This window comes from Tympanuchus pallidicinctus, unplaced genomic scaffold (genome assembly GCF_026119805.1).
Source record: "Tympanuchus pallidicinctus isolate F22 unplaced genomic scaffold, pur_lepc_1.0 scaffold1, whole genome shotgun sequence".
Lineage (NCBI taxonomy): Eukaryota > Metazoa > Chordata > Aves > Galliformes > Phasianidae > Tympanuchus > Tympanuchus pallidicinctus.
The window spans coordinates 103,541,779-103,564,885 of NW_026294618.1; the positions used below are offsets into that span (position 1 = coordinate 103,541,779).

Consider the following 23,107-nt stretch of genomic DNA (forward strand, 5'->3'; position numbering starts at 1 on the left):
CTCTGTCCTGTTATTTTATCTTTTGTTTTTTTTTTTTTCCTTCCTCTCCAGTCACAACCTATTGGTAGTTCCACGCAGTTCGAGCTAATGCACTGCTCTTCCTCTGGAGAAACACAACTTCAAATTCGCATGCAATTCACGAAATTAAAATGAACAGAGAGGTAAGATACCTATATCCATTCTCCACACTCCTGATAAATTAGCAAGTGAGAAGTGTAACTCCTCCTCTTGCACAAGATTTATGTCTATATGCAAGCAATGATACCGGCTTAGGAGCTGTAATGCAGAGCAATCCATACAACTTATTTTTTTTACCTGATCATCAGCAAGGCTTTGCTGTGTGCTGAAGAGTGCCTCTGTCATCAGGAGAAAGAGGCAGGCTCCTCTCCCAGGTAACTCAAAGCAGAATCCTACCTCAAGTCTCTCCAGAACCAATGAAATCAGCCTGACTCTAGGGGGTTGATTTGCTGCTGACTGTGAGGCAGTTGGGAAGATGGAGTGCTCATGGCTGAGCCCAGCCTCACCAAAGCCCTCCTGGTGCCTCTGGGCTCCAGAGCAGGAACCTGGATTTCTGCAGTGAATTTCCAGTTATAGTACCATGGACAAGCTTTAAGACAAACAGAAAAATGAGATTTCATGTATGAATGAGTCCCGCCAGTACAATCTGGCAACACCAAGATAACGCAGATCTGAAAAAAATCCCCAATGTTTGTTAGAAGCCTTGTAACTAAGAGCAAAAATCCTTGCCTTAGGATCATTCTGAATTCTTGAAGAAAAGCAGTTAGCCATAACAACAGTCCAAGGCTGCCACTAGTGCTTTTTGCAGGTAAAATGGCAAGGTTGTTACTCCTGAAAAATACCTACAGAACAGATTTGTTGGGTAATGCTACAGGATTTCCAATAAACTGCTCTTCTGCCCATGGACAATTTGCAACCAAGGAAAATTCACCAGATGTAAGTTATGTGTCTAGCAGCCTCTTCTACTCTGGTTATATACCTTGAAAAAAACACCTCAGTCATTATGTAATATGAAAATTACATTGTAGCTATTCTGAATGATGCAGATTTCCGCAACACACAGCCGCTAAATTAAATTTATTATTCTACATTTAGCTGTAAATATGCTTCCCCTAATTGGGAGACAGTGAGAAATGGGGGCTCGTTAAAATCTGAATTTCTCCAGTTAAAATTTGAAGGCACCATTTTCCATCTGCAGCAACAAAAATGAAAGACAGAGCTCTTGTGACCCAGAGCTGCACTGTCTTATCTGTCAAAACTAGTTCCACTTCTCCTGCTCTGCAAATAGTCGGGGCTGCTTTTTTCCTTCTTCCCAGCCATTTCACTGTAGCTGTTTGCTAATGTTACTGTCAAGCCTTCATGTACTTTGTTTACTACTGCGTTTTGGTAGCATAAATGCCGCTTCACTTAGGAACTGGAGAATCTGGCTTTGCTCTGTTCACCACCTCCGTCCGGCATGACTGACCCCTTTCGACCACACCAAATACCCCCACAAATAAGATTTACACTGCATTTTTGCATGGTTCTATATGCAGAAGTGCCCTACCTCCTGCTCTCAGGGCTCTGAGCCACAGCAGCCACAGCCCTGCTTAATATTGTTACACTGAAGGCTGGGGGCAATTCCCCCCTCACCATCCTTCTGTGACATCCGGGTCGAGTACGAGTCTGAGGCTCTATTCAGTGCAGCTTCATTAACAAACGTCTCCATCTGTTCAATCAGGAATCTTTTACCTTGATCAAAAAACTCCCTGGCAATTAGGCGCCGCAGAGATGAAAAGAAAGCTCGAGATGTCAGAGGAAGGAGCGCTGGCTGAGACGCCAGCTTTGCCAGGCGCTGGAAAGAGCTGAGCATCATTTCTTAATGCCGCTGTTAGGATTTGCAGCCCCTTCATCATTAAATCGAGTGTTTACCCTCCCTTGTGGCATTTTGGCTCTGTCTCCAAGAGCAGCAGAGCGATGAGGCTCCCCGTCCCCGCGGCGCAGCGTGCATCGCGTCAGCTCTGTGTTTGTGCACGCGTCTGTACCTAAAGGCTCTGTTATTTCCAGGCTCAAGCTGAACGGCAATTCTTTTAAAACGTGATTTAAGAGTGTCTTAGAAGTGCTTATCCCTACCCTTTTTCGGTTCTTTATTAAATATACTCTTAGTAAATCTCATTATGCCTTTTTTTCCCTAAAGGTGGGAATGGGAGTGCAGGGAGGATTGTCTCCCAGCAATCTGGTCCGTAAGACCCATACAAATTGGGCGTCTCTAAAGTCGCTAATGCCCATCAGGAGCTCTTTGTCTCTTTTGTCTCTCTGTAACAACAGGATAGACCTGCACACAGCAGGCTCTTGATGAATACAAGGGCATATCATTCGCAGAAAAGGCCTTTCTGAATTTCTCTTCTGACAAAGAGGCCATGCTGCTGTTTTCCAGATGCTCTTTCTGTGAAACCTCTCATCAAAGAAGAACCCTACAGCAGGGAATATCTGAAATGGAGCACCCAGAGGCTTTCAATTGAATTCTTTGACTGCTGACTGTTAACATAACTAAAATGTTGCCGGGTAGTATTCAAACTAGCAGATTACCTGGCCCGAGCTGCTTTCAGAGCTCTTGCACTCCATCTCCCTGTCTGTAAAGGAGGCAGACAGCACGCTCAAAAGCGTAGGTGTTCTGAATACAGAGTTCTCTAGAAGCAGCATTATTTACCTTCCTTTCCCATTCTGTTATTTTCCCTGTCACTTGTAACTGCTTACCAAATTCACAAGTTACACAGTTCAGTTCCTGATCACCTCCAGCTTCCTGTTGCTCAAACACTCATGGATGCAAGGAAAGGCTGCACTGGAGGATCCTTACACATAAAGGATCCAGAGGAACCCTCCAGGTCTTCCGAGCTTTGGCTTCCATCAGGGAGAACTGATGTTTGGGCACGCAGAATGCCTCTTATTCCTCGAGCATTGGAACAACCACCAGCTGCCCAAATGATGCCTGGACATCCACACTCACAGTGATGCATTTTTCCTGCACACCCACCACACATATTGCCACGCTTCTTGTCTGTCTCCAGCTATCCTTGTAGAGCAGGTTTAATGCCTTTCTGCACGACTAATCCAGAGAGTGAGGATGCAATCCTTCATTTTGAAGAGCTGACCCAGGTGCCCAATAGCCTTCGCAGGCCCTGCTTTCCCCTCCACCACTAACAACTGAATAGCTCGCCCTGCTGCTGGATTTTCCATCAGCACACACTGTGCCCCTATTCCATTTCAATTTTGCATTCGCCGTACTTTCTGAGCATTTCAAATAATCCTGATGCAACTGCAGCAAAGCAATAGACTGTGAAAGCAAAGAGGTCCTGGATCTCATAAGCAGGTCTGATTTATCAGAGCAGCACGCTATTTATTTCAGAAACGGTAAAGAAATTTTTGGTTCCCCTCTACAGGAGCTGCCCCAAGCAGAAGAAACCACGTCAACCCTCGGCTCTAAGCAGCTGTAACAGCACCAGGCAGGCACTGCAAGCAAATAACAATGATAATTATTGGAAAACTGAATCATCTTAAGGGGCGAGAGGGAGGGAGTAAGAATGTGAAAAGACAAAAACAGCCACTTGCTCAAGAGCTGGTAGAGAGAAAAATCCCTTCCAAACATACCCAAACTCTCAAGCAAGCACCCATGCATTTTAAGTCTCCAACCCCAGCTACAAGGAAGAGCACACCATGGTGAAAAAGCATGCCGTGAGCATGGGACAAAAGGAGGCTTTGCCCAAGTTTCTGATAGAGTGTAGCCAGGGCTGCTCACCCTTACAACTGCAAACATTTACTTCTGGGGTCACTGCTTCTGAAAGAGATAACTGCTAAGTCAAAGAGGAGCCCTGGAAAATACTCTGCTCAATTCCTTTTCAAGGAGACTATTACCAAGCATATGAAGAATGAGCTTCAAAGTGGCAGGGAAGAGCAGCAGAAGGGTAAATAAAGAGTGTATGGTTTTACCTGAAAAGCAGTAACAAAATACTGTGTGGGAGAGAAAGAGACACTTTCCTTTTATTCATCCACAGACCCCAGCCTAAATTTGGTGGCTTAAAATAGAACAGAATGTTCTCAGTGACGAGAGCACAAGAAAGTTCAGCAAAGTTCTGTTAATGGATGGTACCTTGCAGGCACACTGTAATTTTCAAACATTTTGTGATGCAAAGACGCAGCAGTCAGCATGAAAAAGTGAAAAACACACACTTGTTAAAACAACAACAAAATCCCACTTCCTAAAAACTTGGATAACTAGAGGTATTGTTCACCTCACACCTGGCTGAAACATCTTGCTATTTGGAAAGACACAGCCAAGCTCTCTGTTTTAATTTTGTAAGCCTGCTAGCTTCCTAGAATTAAGCTCAACAGAATATGAAACTCATTCGCTGGAAAGAAAAGTGGTAATTGGCAGCACTCAATCACAAAGACCTTACAGGTGATACTTATCATCTTTTTTCCCCTACCAAGAGACGTGATGATCATTTTTCAAAAACAAATGAATGACTGAATCCAGGTTGTGGGTTTTTTTTTTGTTGTTTGTTTTTTGAAAGAGTTCTACTTGGAGTCGTTTAAAGCTTTACAGTCAGCTTTGACTACATGATGATTAACACAAATCTACGTTAAAGAAATCATTTCCCTACTGAAATCCTCACCTATTTCTGTTTTTCAGGTGTGTTGCTTTGGACCTGGGTGGTGACTCACCAAAACATAACAGGCATTTAAACACCACATGCACACACACAATCAAGGGCAGTAAGAAATTTTATATGAATGGCTTGGCGTTGTTTTCCCTCAGTAAAGAAGGGGACAGCCCGGTGACAGATGACAGTGCTGGCTGTGTTATTGAAGATGATCCTCCTCACTCTGCTGGGGAAGCACTGTGTGCTCTGTGGAAGACATCAATGAAATCTGGCTTCTGGAGATCTGCGCTGCTTTTGCAGTGTGTCATTAATGCTGATTGTTATTCCCATTTCTCCAGTGAAAGCATGTCTTTCTCCTCTACAACGTGTGAGTCAACATTAGTCAGGCCTCAAAGGGCTCAGAGGAAAACCAAACATACTGCAAGTCCAATATTACTTACCTTGTATGCACTGCTGTCATTTTAAATTTCTACTGATTACTTGATAAATGTAAGAGAAAAATGATGATTAAGTAGGGGAAGATGGTTTCCTAGAATCAACGTCAAAGCACTGCAATATAATCATGGAAATACAGAATCATCAAGGTTGGAAAAGACCACAAGATCACCAAGTCCAACCCCAGCCCACCCCCACCATGCCTGCTGCCCATGTCCCTCAGTGCCACATCCCCACGGCTCTGGGACACCTCCAGGGACGGTGACTCCACCACTCCCTGGGCAACCTGTGCCACTGCATCACTGCTCTGAGGTGGAATTTTTCCTACTATTCCTCCAGCCACTTATTTACCCAGCAAAGATTTCACCCCTCCAAGTCATGGGCTGCCAGCTTCTCCAGAAGAATTCTGTGGGAGTCAGTGCCAAAGTTTAGGTAGATCACATGTATGGCCTTTTCCTCATTCACCAGGCAGGTCAGCTGGCCATAGGAGGTGAGGTTGGTCAAGGAGTACCTGCATTTTGTGAACCCATGCTGGCTGGGTTTGAACCCCTGGTTGTCTGGCACATATCGTGTGACTGCACTCAAGATCATCTGCTTCATTCTGTTCCCCAGTACCAAGGTCAGGCTGACAGGCCTGCAGTTCCCCAGATCCTTCTTCCAATCATTTCTGTAGACGTGCATCATATCAGCAAGTCTCCAGTTGTCTGGGATCTCTCCAGTTGACCAAGACCACTGATAGATGGTGGAAAGAAGCTCGGCAATCACATCTGCCAGCTCACTCAGCACACCCAGGTGGATCTCATCCAACTCCATGGACTTTTGACAGTACAGGTGGTGTAGCAAGTAACCGTTTCCTCTCGAATCGTGGGGGGTTTATTCTGCTCCCCATCCCTGTCTTCCAGCTCAAGGGGCTGAGCACCCTGAGGATAACTGGCCTGATGATTAAAGACAAGAGACAGTGAGAACCTCATCCTTACCCCATGTGATAACGTTCCGTGCCACGTCCAAAAAAAGCAAGACATTCTCCTTGGCCCTGCTCTTGCTGTTAATATATTTGTAAGAACATTTTTTATTATCTTTAACAATACTGGCCAGAGTAATTCCTTGTTGGACTTTTGCCTTTCTAATTTATTTTTTTCTAATTTCCAATAATGAAGTGCCTGATGTTCTTGTCTCTAATTGAGAGCTCCAGGTCAACTCAGCCACAGTTTAATACTGAAAGCAATGTTCAGCACTTGCCTCTTCACCTGTTATTATGGGGGTGCTTACATTCCCATCACAGTACTTCATATTCCAAAGGAACTAAATGCTGAATTTGTTGGTGCCTGGCTTTCAGCAGAGGACTGTTTCAGATACACAGGCAATATCTAGAACTTATTTTGTTATAAGATAAAGCCCAGCAGGCCACTTCAGTGGGAAGGAAGGTGCAAAGATGAAACACCTTAGATTTAACTCCGGAGAGAAAGGAGGGATGTATTCCCCATCGCTCCACTTGGCCACCAGGAGGTGAAGAAGAGTTCAAGCTCTCCCTGTGTCACCTGGCACTGGCCCTACGGGTTCCAGCACTCAGCTCAGCACTGCTACGTCAGAGCAAGAGCTGGCTCCTATCTGAGTGTCCTGTGCCAGCAGGGAATGATCTCATCCTCCTTTCAACTCAGAGTGCATAGAAGCAAGCCATGAATGGATCAAAATTCTCTAAGTCACAATGCTGCTAGAGGGAACAGCATGCTATGTATGCCCAAACTGAGACAAGTCTAAAAAAGCAGCCTAGCTACCACTAAGGGTGTTTCAGCTCCATGATGACAGTCACGCATTTCCACACATTTCAATGGCATGTTTTACAACTCAGCTTTACTACTGACATTCTGGAGAGCGAGGGAGGTACAGAACCAGACCGCAATAGCACTGCTAGTGTTTAATACTTAAAATACTTACTCCAGTCCTCCTGACATTCACCCTCCTCCCACAAAGCCAGGAATGTTCCCAAAACAGTAAAAAGCAAAACTGAACAGAAATCTTCGGTTGCCTTGGAAAAGAGTCATCCACCAGCCTGGGTGGTATTACCCACACCTTAAAAGATCATTGTCACATGTTGATGGGTTTAACCAGTATTTCCTGGCAAGGTCAAAGACTGGATATAGAATATCACCACATCTATCTACTCTGCTTCACGGAGAAAATTTAGGGCAGAATTCAAAATTCACAGTGCAGGGTTGGAATTTTTTTTTTCCATTCAGAGGTTCTAGGAAAATAATTTCACAGGCCAGAAAAAAGCAAGTGTCAGTATTGGCAGTCATATGCTAGCTTCTCTTCCTTGTGGAGAGTCATTATGCAGTGTTTTCTAAAATTGTAAATGTTCTTCTGGGCTCACAATGGGAAACAACACTAATATGCATCACAGTGTGCGAGATAAAATGCATGGTGCTATTGTTGCCTTTGATTTGTCTTCCATTTATATCAGCTCTCAGCAAGAATTACAAAAAGACAGAGCTGCACATTTTTCTTCTCAACTTTTTCACATTTCATCATTCCCTCAGTTCATAAATTCTAGGGTCTAACTAGGATGCTACATCAGAGACAGACATTTACATTTAGATAATGTAAGGCAAAGAATACTAACAGCTATAATCCTTCCACTTCCAAACAGCTGCAAAGTACTTCTCAACTGACCTCAGCTTTGTAAAACAGGGGTCTGGATTATTTGCTTTCAATTGAACATTTCTTTCTCCAATGAGTCAGCATTCTAAGGTTATCCTTTTTTTTTTCTTTTTTCCTGTCTCTTGATTTCTGGAACACTCCCTCCCCATGCTGCTCCTGCCTTCACCTCTAGCTATAGGGTATAGGGAAGGCTGGGAGAAGACCCTGAGGATGGTGAGGGAGTGCGACACCTAGAAGAGGAAGGTGAATTTGTTTCTTCTAAGCTCCCTGAAAAAAATGGGAAGCAGACAGCCCCAAGGAAGAGCTTGCTGATTACGAGATACAGCTTTTCTTCTTCAGAACAGTCCAGAAGAACTCACTAGTGGAGAGTAAGAAAAAGCCAGCAGCACGCATTACAGCCACAGGAAATCATTCTAGAGAGGTCCTCAGTCAGGTTCATAAACCCTGACATCTACCAGCATTGGCACGTAATGATCCACCAGATCTACAGCTTACCAGTGCAGAGTAGGAGAAGTACTGGAGGACTTACCCTCTCCCAAATAGCTTTATTCCTAATTACACTTCCTCTGATATGAGTTTACTCCCACTGTTGGAAGAGGCCCATTCTGCTGTTACTGGTTGTTCTGGCAACTTGACCAGCAGGAGAGAAAAGGGTCAGACAACTACTCTGGGTTTCACACTTATTAGAGATGTACTTGTACCAAAAGGAAGCAATTTCAAATGGAAAGCCTGACCAATGCTGGATTAGGACGAGAGCATTACTGACTTTTCTTAATTACTTTGGATAAGGCCTGGAGCAACTCATTTGGAAAGCTTTGGCACTTCTTTTTTTCCTCAGCAATCATCTTGACTGCACTCTGAGATATTAGATTCCTCCAAGTCATGCTATATCTTCAGGCACAAAACAGAAACTGCAGGCCAAAGATACAAACCACACAATACACAGCGTGAACAAAAGTCTTTAAGAAAAAAAGGGGGGAACAAATTTTCATTTTCGTCTCAATGCCTTCCATTGAGAGAGAATATGTTTTCAAATAGACCAAGATTTTTCCCTTTATCACTGGAAAGAACATCTCTCCTTTCCATCAAACACACTTCTACCGTGCGGATTGCTCTAGATAGCAGCAGACGTAGGTCAGTATTTTCAGCATCAGGTGACTGAAGCTAGGAACACTTTAAAATGGAGTTTAGATCCTGATTTTCAAAAGCTCCAAGCACCCAGCAGCTCCAGCTGGCTTCAAAGGATGTCATTTCACAGCACAGTTGGCATATGTGCAGCGTTTTTGAAAAACCAAGCCACCTATCTGGAGTCCTAAACTTGGCTTCATGAATTCAATGCCAATTCTCACCGCACTGGAGATGACACCACCTCTGTGACCTGTGCTTACAGAGCTCAGCAACATTAGAGCCAACAAATTGGCTTTTGCCTTCTTTTTCCCTCAACAGTTTACAGAACTGCTAATAAAACTGGTGTCTATCATGAAAATTGGCAAACTCTCAAGTCTAATAAGATAACTCCAAGCTATTGAGCAAGTCTGTAGCATCTCCCCCACATCTTCCTAATAACTGATGGCTAACAAGGGTTCCTTGCAGTGAGATGTCCTGAAGGTCAGCCAGCATACAGCTGAGCCCCAGGATGCTCAGAATGTCAAATGCCACATAAAATACTGAAACCCAGGCTGGTATGTTATAGTGCTCAGCCCTTCTGTGATACCATCCTCCCATTATGAGGTGCTAGAAAACTTAAAGGCTTATACTTGCAATCTTAGCACCAAAGGCAAGACCTCTACCAATTATGCCAGAAGAGAATAATTGTATTAGCAGTTGACAGTGGCAGGCATTTGTCTTGCTGAAGGAAGATGACTTGCACATATTAAAAGCGTTTCCTCCAGCTAAACTCCTTCAGATGGCTGGATTTGGATCATGTTTTATGATTTATTTCTAATGAAGACCTTCTTAGCTCATGAGCTCACTAAAAAGCCCAAAGCCTTTTTATAATAGAGCTTTCAACTATTCCAGGCTTGAAAAAAGAAAAAAAAAAAAAAGAAAAGAAATCAATATAGTGATTCCACCCCTGGGTCAATCAGAAGGAACATCTCCCCTCTTCTCCTCCCCTTGATTACTCACAGACAGAAGACAACACAGAGCTTTTGCCGGCACACATGGCACAAAGGTTGGAATTGCAGGCTTCAGATGTGCGCTGTTTCTCATGGCCCAGGTCTGAAAGAATTTGCAGGCCAGTGTAAGGCTTGCCACTGCCCACAGTTTCCACAAATGCCTTGGCATCTGTTACTTTCAAGAGAATTACTGAAGCTTTCAAAAGAATGCAAAAATTGCTAATCCCCTCGTGCAAGTGACTTCAGCCTTGACAGACCTTTTCCCAGAGCCGCAGATAAAACTGAAGGATTCGGCTATAAAGGATTAGGAGTGGTGTCACCTAGAATTAAGTCACTGGCCTTGAACCGTGTTTATGTTCAGCCCTGTCAATAGCAGATTTCACAATCCTAAAAACAAGGTTTATTGAGTTTCTTTAAAAATACATATATATCTTGATTTCCTGAGTAGGTTTAAAGGTCTAGACAATTCGCGTTATATTGCTTTATAGTTCTCATTTTTCACTACACTTGAGTGCACTAAAAACCTTCAGCCTGACAAACAGCCTGAGGAGTCTCAAACAACTTCTTTTCACAACCATTCACAAGATGTCTCTATGTATACAATGAAAGCCAGGCAACAAAATAAACATCTTGGATTGGTCTTTTCACATCAAATCTATTTTAAATACTACAAACTCACTGAAGGGAGGAACTGCTACATAGAAAACAGGTAGTCCTTGCCAAGAGAGTTCTTAGTTCACAGCAAATCCTGATCAAATATTTTGCCTACTTAGTTACTAATCTGATATAAGCACCTAAAATGGGTCTCTGAATGAGCTGTGCTTTGAGTTAGAAGTCTGTGGCCTTTCGGTGAACAGATGTTGTGAATATTTGGTGGTGAGGGGAGCAAATAACCCGTGTGTCTTAATGAGTTGCTTTATTCCCACAGAATATCCACTATGCCTGGAGCTGACATTACAATGGCCGAAAGCACCGAGTACCACTGATTCCCATCCTGGTTGTACACACTGTAATTTGCTGTAACATTGGATGAGGCTGACCCTGACTTCAGCACTGTGCACCACAGTTGAAGAGGAATTTGCACAGCGGAGGCCAGTTTGTATTTACACACGTTAGGTGAGTTCAAGAAACATGGTTTTGCAAAAATGAGCAGACAGAACAAAACCAGAACCTTACCCAAGCCACAGATATACCTCAAACACAGGGATGGAGGAGGAGAGGGTGAGCCTCCTCATCATACCACAGCAGGAGGCACTTTGCAGAGGTGTGACTATTTTGCCTATTGCTGCCACAGCATATAAGAGTGCCTGGCTCGGAAAGAAGCTGGAGGTTGGCTGGGATACTGCAGCAGACCTGAGGCTGCACCAAGGCCACTGGAGCTGCTGCATCCCACGTGCGGCGGGTGGTCCTGCTGCAAAAAGAGCTGGCTGCAAAGGCACATGTGGAGTTGATCAAAATATTTCTAACAAAATCTCTTCCCCTATCAAGTTACATACTTTTTTTTTTTTCCCTTTCTTTTAACAGACAGTTTTATGGGAACTGTTCTGTTTTCAGGGAGTCCTACAAAAGTAGCCTGAAAAGCCCAAAGCTGCCAGAGAAGTATTGCTGGCTCTTGCCAAAATTATTTATAACCATCAAATCATTTAGGTTGGAAATGACAGTTAAAATTATCAAGTCTAACCATCATCTGTAGATACACTGGCAGTGGAGTTGAATTGCCAGAAAAACTAAGTGTGTTAGGAGTAAAGACTTTCCAGAGAAACAGAACTCTGTATTCCTTGGGTAGCCCTACTTCTCTGGGGAAAGGTTGGCAGCAGAGAGCTCTCAATTAATAGAAGTATTCGGATTTCTGATTAAAAAAAAACAATAAAAACTCACCAAAACAAAACAAAAACAACAACAAACTTCCTAATTGAAAAGATAGCAAGTCTTTTTTTTCCTCTGTTTTTTAAGAATGTTTCATGGGGGGAAGAACAAGAGGTGTTTCTGCCTGGCAGAAGCACCGACAGGTACGTATTGGTCATTCATGCAACAGTTCCTCTGGCAGAGCAAAGCTAATTCTTTAACCAGCAGGAGTTGGAGAAATCTTAATGGGCGCAGACAATACATGTAAAAAAACCACACAACTATGTTGGAAATCCATCTAACGGATGCCTTGGTTATACTGATAAGCATGGCACGATACACGATTTAGGCTGTGTGCTTTCTGGATAGAGACCTAAGCGTACGGCACCTCGCACAATGTTATTATCAGCTGAAGTTTAGGGAGCTCTGTTGCATGTCTGTATGGCAGTAATGATGATATTAACAACGCTTGGAGAAGACATTAATAATAATAATGGTTAAATAGGTCCTGCTTCTCCTTCTGCATGTTCCCAGTCAGCAAAGTTCTTCAGTTGTTTCATTTCCTTACTATAGCAGTAATTCATAGCCCAGGAGACTGCTTAATAATACCAATTATGGTACAAAAGAAAGTACAATGAAAATGGACCCAAATTAAAGCTCGCTAAGTTCAGCTCAGCATCTTTTTGCTCTCCCAAGGTATGTTTGCTATAGCAAGCTTAACAGTGCAGATTCATTTTATTTCTGCCTATCTTCATGTTTACTAAACCTGAATTAATGCTCTCCTTCCGCAGCCCAAACACGAAAGAGTTCTGCAAATAGCTGAAAGAAATGATAAGGACTCCAGGTGACATAGATCACACACTGTACACAGTATTACTTTCCCCAGAGTGAGCCTGTGTAGCAGTATTTCGTGGCATTCATCATTAAAGTTCAGTCTTTGGAGGGCTGCCATTGTGGTTGTGTGCAGCCAGCTCTCCAGTGATGTAGTGGAGCTTATAACCAAAGGCCATCCCTCCAGGGGGCACTGCAAAGCAATCTGAATGTCAGGCCTTGGGAAAGGCTGCGGTGTTTTTTTTTTCCTTTTCCTCCTTAGCTGTTTTTATTTCAAACAGTTTTTATTTCACAGGAGGGCCAATAGCTTTAAGCACGAGAGGTTTCTAGCCACAGAACTGTGAAGTCTCCAGAAACAAGAAACCAGTGAAATGTAGGGGGGAAAAAAAAAAAAAGTAGTTGCTTTCTTGCCAAAACAAAATTCCTGCTGATACACTGAACTGGATCAAAGTATTTTTGCAGAAAGACAGAACTCGTGCTAACCTTGCCATGAAGGTGCTGGGCTCTGCTGGGTGGTGGCCTCTCTGGTGTCCTCAGCCAAGCAGAGCCAAGGCAGCACCGCCCTGCTGGTCCTCCCTCCACCTCCCAGCCAGGCACAGATGCCCAGCTCTTACCTGCTCCCCACATGGACAGACGGGGTGTAAGCAGTGGGGCTGCTCAGTGAGCAACTGGGAAGCCCCCAGTGCTCCAGTGAGTGCCTCATCTCCAGGACAGCCTTTCGCATTGGTCACTGCCAGCTCGCATGGAGCCACACTAATAGACATGGCACATGGAGGAAGTAGGAGGCTACAAGGTGATATGTGATTGGGAGGAGCAGAGATTTCAATTAGCAGGATGTGAAACCCCCTTCAAAGCCAATCACTTACAGTGCTGGTTTCCTCCAAAGTGCTCAAATCACCACCTGGCACAGCGCAGTGAGAGGATGAACAGCACAGTAATTGAGAAGTGTGCCCAGCAACGTGTACTTGTTACAGGTGCTCTTGAAGGGTTAGAGCTCGCTTCATTTCCACAGCCCGCAGCAAGCCTGACTGCTTCAAGCTCTTCTCACAGGATGGGGATCACGGAGCAGCCTCAAGTGGCACATTTTGTTCCCAGCATGAGTATGCATCCTTTGGGTCTCAGGGCCTCTGCCCAAAGGCTTTCTGCCTCGCAGTCAATTAAGAGAAGGTACAAAATACCAGAGAAATGGCACATCCTAGCAATTATGATAAACAAAGTATATAGCCAACTACTTTGAAAGCAGACTTTGAAATGCCACTGGCTTGCTTCGTTCTGAGCACATTCCCAGGGAGAATGTCAGGTCACATAACTCATCTGTAATCTTTACATAGAGGATCTCAACTAAGCAGCAGCCATCATAAAAATAACCAACATTTCTTTTTGTGGAAAACAAACATAAAAGAAAAACGCAACATCTCTCTTACACACACACAAAAAACAAAAGGGCAGTTAGCACTTCAAAGATTACTGGCTGTAAATAGCAGTGCCAATGCACTGGGGAGCTGTGCTCCTCTTTAGCGACAGCCCTACTTACTCCCACGGAGGCAGCGATGTTACAGGCCTTTCCTGTGCTGCATCGTGCATTCATTTAGAGTGTGCTCTTTGCATTTTATTTCCCTCGGTGCCTTAAAAATACCAAGATTTGCAGTAGTGTAAGAACAACCTTTCAATCTAGCCTCATATACAGCATTTCAATCTAGCCGATGGGGAGTGTTGGAAGAAAATTGTTGTATAGTAGCCAAGAACCCCCTCTCACATTTCTCTATCATCCACAGCTAGATTCTTGCATTTACAGCTAGCCATTTTAATTATATCTAAATATTTATCTCCAAGGTGGCTATATTAGTTGGTCTTTAATTGTAGCGGTGCAAACACACGATGGCTGGGTGCTCTCATTTGCCTGTGTGCATGGAACAAAAGATGCTGTACTCAATTACACAGCAAACGTCCACAGGTACCTCTGAGACATCCTACATGCCACACTAAGCCTGTGCTTCACGTGCTTAAACAGCTCTCTCGATTGCTTTATAGGAAGGGAGGGAAGAGGGGAAAGAGTTTTTGTTTTCTTTCTAAACCTCATTTACAGTTGTACAGCTAAAGCTTGAAGATTAATAATAAAAGTGCATATGTGACAATGCAGAAATAAATGCCGTTCCGTGTTAAATACAAAGCAAGAAGCAAATTTATTTTTTCTGTTAATTAACCAGGCTTTCATCTCAACTGCTCTGATCTGTAAATAAAGCTACTTTCAAACCAGCCAAGGAATTAGGCAATAAAGCAAAACAAACTCACCCAAAATACTCCAACCCAAGAGCCTCCTAACATGGGTTAGCTAATTATGTTTGCCATTTCCTATTCAAGGAGGACTTCGACAGAACTTCCTAATTGAAACGGGTTAAAAGTAACAGTACTCTGTTGGCAGCCTCAGGGTGAGCACCACCAAATGCTCCCAAGCACTGCCAAAGAGCAAAGGGCATCCCCAGATATTCTGAAAGGGGAGATAAGTGGAAGGGAGGATGGACAGACAGGCAGAAGTGGGAGAAGAAAGAACGAATGACTGATCCCTACCATTAATATTACATCCTCCTGCAGCTTTGCCTCCCCTCTGAGGATTTGCTTTCCAAGCTCTTTATTGAAATTGTTCAGGTCCTTAACTGATCTCCTGGGGGGTGAGTCAGGGGGAGTGGGGTGGGTGGTTGAAAAGCCTTAAGCTAATTAAGCATGGCTGAGACATGCTTGATGAGATGGGAAAAACACGAGGCTTTTGAAGGGGTGAAAAACCTCCGACCATCTGGTAGTGGCATTGCAGGGAGAAGAAAGAGGAAGGACAAAGGGGCAGCTCTCTGGTCCAGGAGGTACAGGACTCCTTTAATTACTGGGTCATTGAGACCATTACAGTTCCAAATGCCAGTGAAAGCCTGCAAAATAAGCTCGGGAGGCTCAGCAAAAACAACAGCTCTTAGCAAGAAAAGCATCTGCAAGAAAGTGAATCGGAGAAGCTTTCCCCAAGATGCGCCTGCTAATTAGAAATGATAGGTAATGGATGGGAGTGGAGGCCCCCAGATCAGAACGAGACTGTTTCCAGTAACCTCCCTGCCTCTCCTCTCCGATCTGCTGTTCTCCAAGGCCCTGCAGATGGTGCTCTGTTTAAATTAATACACCCTGCCAGCCAGAAGGAAGCTTCTGTTGTACTTGGCAGTCCAGGTGAACAGCCTGCGTTTAGGCTTCAGAATGAATGCCCCAGGTGTTTCATCAATATGGCAAGCAGCTTATGTGCTCCAGCCTCTTCAGGCCTGGATAAAGCTCATCTGTGTTTTCCCATCTCCGAGACTGGCTAGAGAAAATCGCAGCGTTCATCAGAGGGCAAACTACACATACCAGAGGAATATCTGAGCCATCTTTGTGCTAAACGGCTTTGTCAGCCGTGAGCAGGGAAGGTGCTGGTGTGATCCAGACGAGGAGCCCTGCCCTGCCTTCTCTGCTCACGTGGGCTGGATGCGGCTGCGGCTGACTACAGGTGCAGGCTGGCAAAAAGCAAGCTGCTCGTGACACCAGAAGCCGTGGCCAAACCCGTGCCAAAAAGCTGCACTTTGCTAACTCCTGCTTCGGGATGTGCTGACGTGCGGCTGATTTCCTTTCCTCCCACACGCAGATTCTCCTTCAATTATTTTGGCCGTGTGCTGTGAACCAGTCAGATGCACAGGCTGCGCAAGAGCAAGCTATATCCATCCTTGGATGGCAGACCTCATTAAAAGAAGGAAGCGGAACCGGGGATCTATCGCGTCGTGCTGCACTGCTGTCCGCAGCATCAGATATAAAACCCAGGCCCTGCCTACCTGCGGCCATTTCGGTTTTGATAAGGACAAACGGCATTAACCCTATTCTTCAGCCAAATCTCAACGTACATTTTTCTCCTCTAAGTTCTCCCTGAAGGTTCACTTGGAAAGAGCTGCTGTGTCTTAAGCTGTCACATTTTTATTCAGTACTGTTAAACATTGGCTGCGTTTAATGCCAGAGGGAAAAGTTTCAGATGCTGTGATCTCTGTATATATCAGTTTCTAAGATAACTTCAGTTTCTTCAGATAGGTACCGGATATGTGCGTACTTATCATCTGCTTTTCATGCTCACTTACTTCAAGAGCCAGCTGGATCTGCAAACAGAACTCCATCCAGAAGATCTATTTCCCTCCACATCACATGTAATGCTGGAAGCAGAATATCCTTTAAGGTCTTTTTCCTTTTTCGTTCCTTTTGGTTTTCAGCAAGCTTTGCCAGAGTTACAGGGCCAAGAGAACCAAAACCAAGCTCAAAAAAACCCTGAATGTTTGGATGCTTACTGGAGAAGCAGCTCCGTTCCAGTTGGCCCCGATGCTGCCAAGCACTGCAGTACTGCCACACAGTCACTGAGCCACGCATCCGGTGTGGGCTCAGGTCTGGATGTGTAAATGGATTTGTGATGAGATGAGCATTAACAAAACAAACAGTTGCATAAAAATGACCACAACAGCTGTACTTGCTACGCACTGTGCAGTTATGGCTTTGGAAGAAGGGGAAATGAGACAAACAAAGCCAGTGTTGAGGATGCTGGTACTTCAGGAGCAGAGATGGACTTCTTACATTTGCTCATACAACAGGAACTGTAAAAACCTGCTGTCCCATGGAGAAGGCCCCAAAACAAGAGAGCACACTTCTGATCTCTTTCAGACATCTAGCTTTATAGAACAACACAACCATCAGAGATAAGCTACAGGCCTGGAAATAAACCCGTGTCTGAGTCCCACTCCGTGCTGGAAGGAGCCAACCTCTGGCCCTCATGTCCTAGAGATCCCTGCACAGACAGCTGCGGGAGAAAGCCCCTTTCACCCTTCTCATGCACCAGGGCCTGCTGCCAGCAAAAACACACGACTTACAGAGCCCTTTCAAAGCCCAGGAAGGAGCAATGCAGCTGGTGTACACCCCAAAAAAGCTAGTCCTGCTCGGTTTTCTGTCCTCCATGGACTGGCTGGATCTTAGGTTGATGGAGGTGCCACACTTGGGTACCTGCACCCCAGGGCGGGAGAGATGCTAAAACATGCCTTACTGACTGCCTCCCTGCTTAGTCTGCAAGCTTTCCTGCTAATCTTCTCTGCTGCCTGGACAGCTGGAAGAATCAGCCAATTTAATTTCCTTGAATCGAGCTGCTGGAGTTAGGTACCGATTTTTCAGCACAGTGACATCTCACTTTGAAGCACCTGAGGTATCTCCATTTGTGCCCATTTGATGTTTTCGTGCTACATTTCAGGCTGACAGACCACACAAACACACCCAGAGAGTGTGTTTTAACTGATGAAATACCTTGTAACCACGATAGGATTTAGCCACAAAGCGGGGCGCTCAATTTTCTCCAGCCACCGAGACAGCAACTTTGCTAGGCTGACCCTCTAACTATATACCACTGTTAGATGTAACCAGGGGGCACTGAAAAAAGGTTATTGACTTTTTCCTCCTCGGAATCCAGAACGCGGTTTAACTGATTTTCAGTCCAGGTGAGAACAGCATAGCCTGTAAGCGACTGCTTATTTCCTCCACAGAGAAGATGCTGAACGTGTAAATATGCTGTCTTTCAAGGGCTGTCAAGTAAATGAAGGTATTGAGTGTTTTTTGACAGGATGCAGTAAATGAGGAAAGGAGTTTTTGGCCTCTGTGGTATCGATGATTACAGGCAGAGCTATGCCCTTCACACTAGTGATTGAGAAAAAACCAAACAAATAAGGCTGCAAAACCACAAAAGGAATAACGAGACAAAAGGATTGCATGCCCCAGCGTCTCGGGCTAAGGACCTCTCACCAGTGAAACAATAACAAGGACTGTTTCGTGGCAGAAATTTGTCAGCTGAGGAATGCTATGGATTTTAGAACTTAGGATAGAAATCACAAGGAAAGCCTGGATCCGGGAGAAAAATCAATGTTTGAGGAAATAACAGTGTTAGTCAATTATGGAATCATTTAAGCACCCCAGTAAACGCAAGGGAAAGTAAAAGACCACGCCATTCCATGCTCTGTATTTCTCCTAGACCTCTCAAGCAGAAAACAGATGCTTTTGCTGTTGCCCATACAACCCAAAATGCATCATCCAGAACACCTCTGCTGTACCAGTTTAATTGCAGATTAAGACTCGATTGTACACATAACACACGAGAAAGGACTTTCAGAGCTCATGGAAGAGCCCACAAAGGACAAGCTGAACTTTCTGTTAAGTAACAGGAAGTCCCAAAGAGCTGCAGTACTGCACCAGTGTTAAGATATCACTACAGCACGATTAATACAAAGGTGCAGCCACAGAGATGGAGGAGGTGAGATGAAATGCTAGCTTCCTCCCTGGCAGACAACTTACAGTGACCAGAAACAGTCGCAGCTTGGGGCTAACGCTGTGGGCTGGGTACACTAGCAGTGACCTCAGAACACTTGTCTGGCAGTAAAACGTGATGAAAGCCAACTGAGCACAGGAAAGCTATTCCAGATGGCAAAATCTGCTTGAGAACACTCACCTGCCATCTGCACTAGGAAAAGGTGAGGGCACAGAAAACCCGCTGCCAGGAAGTTATGGCTCACAGGCAGATAAAAGGAAGAGAATATCTATAGGTACGAGGAAAGGATAATGCTTTGAAGATCTGAATGAGATCAGGTGGGATTTTTCCTGCTCAGGATCTGTAATGGGGAAAGGCAGATTTACTCTCAGCTGGGGTCGTGCCCCACTGAACAACTTGGAGATGTTTCTTCCCTCTGCTTGAGTGCCAGACCCTCCTTGTGCACACCAGACTTCCTCTCCAAGCACCAGGAGCAAGGGCACCTGAGAAGCCACAGCACAACAGCTCCTGGCAGGGCCAAAACCATGGGGCTGAGCAGCAGAGAAACCAGAGCAGAGCTGAACCAGAAAGATGGCATCCTGACAGACCTGTTAGCGTGAACAGTGGCTAAATGCCAACATTCTGATAGGAGAGCATGGTAAACTGCTGACCCACACTGCTAGGCACAACCGCAGCGACAAAGTTCCTAACAGAGAAGGGAAACATACATCCACACCCACAAAGTAAATCCCACAACATACACTGCTTTCTTTGAGTTCATTCCTTTTCTGATCCCTAAATAAGCAAAACGCCCAAACCATCTCCCCTACCCCCGCTGCTTGTTTTTAGTTCACACTGCTACAGTCCCACTCCGCTCATTGTGCTTCATGACAGTCACTGGTAAATGCAGTTTCTTTCTCTGTCTGAAGTGTGTGTCTCACTTGCACGTATGAAAGAGCTGTAACACAGCACAACCTGGGCAGAGGCGCATCTTATGCATGCTGTACATCATACATAACGTAAAGCGTGGGGGAGCACAGAATTTCCAGAGCCAGTTCAGCAGGATCTGTGCACACCCCACCCTAGACAAGGTTTATTAAAGGAGGGGAGAGTCCAAAATGAATCAGACTGAAAAGGTTTGATGGATCTATTCTGATTTAAAACCAGAAGTCTTACTGTCGCAACTGGGAACGAAGCCCGCTGCTCAAACAGAAACCTCGGGAGCTGCACAGTATGCTGAAAACAATGGTGCCATTTCTCTGAAGGTGCTAAACCTGATTTCCAGATACATTATTAACTACGATGCCATCTGTAAAACTGCAGCCTTTGGTCAGCGAGCTCTCTTTTTTCAATTATGCTACAGGAAGAAGTTTCTAGGATGTCAAAATCTCTCCCTCGATTCCTTTCCTTGCTATTTGATATGATTTGAAAGATACGTGTTTCATTTGCATAAAGTACCTCTGCTTCTCAGGAGATCTGAATTAGAACCAAAGACTGGTAGACTTGAGCACCACATGAAATATGAATTCCATTATCGTTCCAGTTTTCATATGCTAAAAGGGCATTATCAGCATCTTAAAGCTCTTTAAGCCTTGTAGCTCAGAAGTACAAAACATGTAACATCATGTAATAATATTGTAAACATATGAGGACTTCGAATGACTTCATAGCATCTGCTTTTCGGTGGGATTTTATGGCTTTATATTATTTTGGCGTTCCTACCACTGGAAAATAAAAATGTAAATGGCACTTTAAAATACGTCATTAAAAATATCCCTTTTCTCCTCCAGCTTCTCAGAGGATTTAATCTTTTTGTTGTTTGTTTTTTTTTTTTTTAAATTATTTTTGGTATGTAGAAGAGAGTTCTAAAAAGTATTGTTAGATTGAAGGCAGAATGTATTTCAATGCAGTACTGTAACGTGAGTTAATTAAACTAAACAAAGGCCACATTGCCAACACTTTCAAAGGGAACAAAGAGATGATATTTTTAAATGAAATAAAAATTGACAATTCATAATAATATCTCTATTCTGATGATGAAGAAAGCAATCAGATACACGCAATAAACCTTAAACACTATTATTGCTGAAGCAGTCCATTTTCTTGTATCTTTTTCTCTTTCTTTTGCCTTTTTGTCTTATACTCCACCATCAAGCCTGATAACATAAAATGACTGTGATGGCAGGTGAAATGCTTAAGCTGAGAATTCCTTACGTTTTCCACTTTCTCTTAGAAAACAATGCAGAAAAAAAATATAACGTTTGTCACTGGAAGAGATGAAAAATAATTAAAACTTAGAATTGATCTTGCACCACCTGTTCTTTACATACACTCAGGCTAGAATCTGATATATGGAGAGTAATGAAAAGAAACAGATTCCTTCTGTGGCAGGAAAAAAAAAAAATGACTTCTTTCCCCCCAAGGAGATTGAAATCAATATCTGGAGCAGACTGCTGACAGTATAATAACCACCCATCCTGCTCATGCACAGCGTTGCTCAGTACAACCCACACAGCACCCTTAGGGAAGGTTTGCGGGGGCCTGCACCCTCCACGAGCAGGGAAGGAACATCGTTTTGGGCACCGTGCACTCATGTGGCACGACTCTGCTGCTGCACCAGGTGGTCTTTAGAAAACAAAAATCCCAGCACCTCCTCACTCCTGTCGCTGCACACGGCTGGTCACGATAGCCTGCAAGTGAGACTTCCTCCTGTTAAGCTTGCTGGTCCTCCATCATCACAGAATGGCTTGAGTTAGACCTTAAAGCCCCCCAGCACCAACCCCTGCCATGGGCTGGCTGCCCCCCACCAGCTCAGGCTGTGCAGGGCCCTATCCTCTCAAGTCCTGGAAGGCTGCAGTGAGGTCTCCCATCAGCCTTCTCCTTTCCGTGCTGAACAAACCCAGATCCCTCAACATTTTTTCACAGGAAAGGTGCTCCAGTCCTCTGATCATTTGTGCCCATCTCTAGACCTGCTCCAGCAGCTCCACTTCCCTCTTATTCTAGGGTCCCCAGGCCTGGACACAGCAATCCAGTGGGGCTCATGAAGGCAGAGCAGAGGGGACAACCCCCACCTTCTCCCTGCTGCCACGCGTCTGTTGATGCAGACCAAGACGCAGTTGGCCTTCTGGGCTGCATCAGTGAAGCACCTGCTGAGAGCACCTAACCTTTGCCAGTATGAGAGCCTGGAAACCTCCCAGTCTGGCACTGCCAAAGCTACCACAGATGTCACCACGGGCCCTGGGTCCAAAAAACCACTCCTCTTCCACAAGCTGCATCTTCTTCCAGCGGAGCAAAGAAAATGCTCACACACAGCCATTCACAGACATCACCTCACCTCTGCTCACAGGCTTTCAAACAAAACCACCCCAAACCTGGATCCGTGTAAAATATTTTACATGCATTCAATAAAAACAACATATTGTTTTGAACTTGAAAAAAACTGTGGCGTTCCTCCCTTATCAACAGTTAGCTTTTGCCAGCCTAAAAGATTTTCCTGTCCTTTGCAACATCTACTTGCCATAAAAATAACCTGAATATACTTTCTGCCACTTTGAAATCATTGTATCTGTGGCAGAAGTGCTTTTCACTGGAGTTACAAATGGAACTGCCCTTGGACCAATACAGATGGACCACAGGAGGCTGACGAGCAGAATGTGGGTGCCAAAGCTCCTCGTCTGGTTGACATTTCAATTGTAAAGCTCACCTGAGTTCTGTGAAATTCTCCAGAAAATAAAGGCTTTTAAAGGGAGACTTCTTAAACCTGAAAGCACTTGGATGAAGGCACTTTTTTGGCTTTCTAGTCATAACCTGGTTACTGAGTGCTTCCAGCTAATTCCAGCAACAGTCCATCTCTTTAGCTCGGCTTTGGACATCTGAGTTTAAAAACCAATTTCCAAGTTTATATTTCCACAGAACAGCCAGCATTTCTCTGCAAAAGGCCCAGAAGTGCACCTTTATTTTTCTCTGCAAAATATCAATACATGTTGGAAGCATATTGTTAAAATACATTCCAAATTTATGGCAAGACTATTCTGCAACAGCCCATAAAATGTCATCCGATCCATCCAGCATGGGTTGTTATCAAAGACCAAACATGTTGTATCTGAATTAGGATACTTTACTCCTATTCTGGGGGGGAGGAATTGAATAAAAGGAGTTGGAGCCTCTGAACTAGCTCTTCAGAAGCCACAGTGCTCCCACACGTATTTGTTTGCTTTTCTTCCCAAACAAAAAGAAAA

At 44.3% G+C, this 23,107-nt stretch overlaps 1 protein-coding gene and 1 long non-coding RNA gene across 7 annotated transcripts in view; one reads left to right on the forward strand and one right to left on the reverse strand.

Annotated features, from left to right (window-relative positions):
- The window catches only part of LOC128079059 (uncharacterized), a 118,718-nt gene that overhangs the window by 82,682 nt on the left and 12,929 nt on the right, over window positions 1-23,107 (forward strand). For 5 of the 6 annotated variants that reach the window (XR_008205978.1, XR_008205967.1, XR_008205974.1 and 2 more), the window contains 3 exons: window positions 52-161; window positions 4,688-5,924; window positions 10,797-10,984. This is a non-coding gene — a long non-coding RNA (uncharacterized LOC128079059). The remainder of the gene's footprint in view (window positions 1-51; window positions 162-4,687; window positions 5,925-10,796; window positions 10,985-23,107) is intronic. The other variant, XR_008205971.1, reaches the window with a different exon arrangement.
- MACROD2 (mono-ADP ribosylhydrolase 2) overlaps window positions 1-23,107 on the reverse strand; it is an 835,077-nt gene that overhangs the window by 15,636 nt on the left and 796,334 nt on the right. The window lies entirely within an intron of this gene.